Consider the following 994-nt stretch of genomic DNA (forward strand, 5'->3'; position numbering starts at 1 on the left):
ACCACAAACAAGGCATGCTAACTAACAGAATGCTGTTAAAGCACAGCTGATGTCTGTTATAAAAAGTAATAAGGAAACTGGGAGGGACAGAATGGGCAAAGAGACTAGGTGGTTGTAATTGCTGGGGATAGTGCCTTCTAGTAGCAGAGAACAAAGAATTAAATTTTAGATATTAAACAACTTGCTTCTTGATACTGAATGAAAGACAATGAAAGGATTTCTCACTAAGTAGCTATTGCAGAAGCTCCAGTGCCTTTTGAAGCATAAAATAACAACTACCACATCTGTTATTATACTCTAAATACACCTAAATACACCTAGCAAATATCCAAGTAATCAACTTAACCCTAGTAGCTCTCCGCTCTAACTACCCACTTAGCTATACTTAACAACACTTGTGCCCCTTTCAGTGTATTTCTTAACTCTACCTTTTCCTTCACAAACAAAAACTATGAACTGACCTTCAAATTATTTTCAACTGACATCTAACTTAATTTCACCAAAACGTTTTCCCGTATCTCACTTTTCACTCCCTAATATCTCACTGTATACATTCTCTCTCTCTGTCTTGTTCTCCACTCCAACATACTCCCTGCCACCTTAGTCTCAATTTAACCATTGCATATATTATTTTTTTCCTCTCTTTCTCTGTCCTAAATAATACCCATATCTTCTCATTCTCAGTTGATCTTGTTTTATATGTATTGTATAGTATTTTTAACTAAAACTGTAGTTAGCTACAAAATATGAAAAGTGCCTATTATTAGCCAAGCTGGACTCTCCCAGTCAACAAATGGAAATAAATAAATAAATAAATATGGAATAAAAGGTCTTATTGGAAGGTAGAGTAGAACAAAGCATGACATGACCTGACAGAGATGAAGGAAAAAAAGACTGGAAAGTTTGGCAGTTAGCTAAAATTCCACTATCAGCAAGGGAGAACATAAAAGCAGAAGGCAAAATGGATTTTGCTGGAATACAAGGAAATCGAAGA

Source organism: Protopterus annectens, chromosome 8.part1 (genome assembly GCF_019279795.1).
Source record: "Protopterus annectens isolate FY-2018-M chromosome 8.part1, PAN1.0, whole genome shotgun sequence".
NCBI classification, from domain to species: Eukaryota; Metazoa; Chordata; order Ceratodontiformes; family Protopteridae; genus Protopterus; species Protopterus annectens.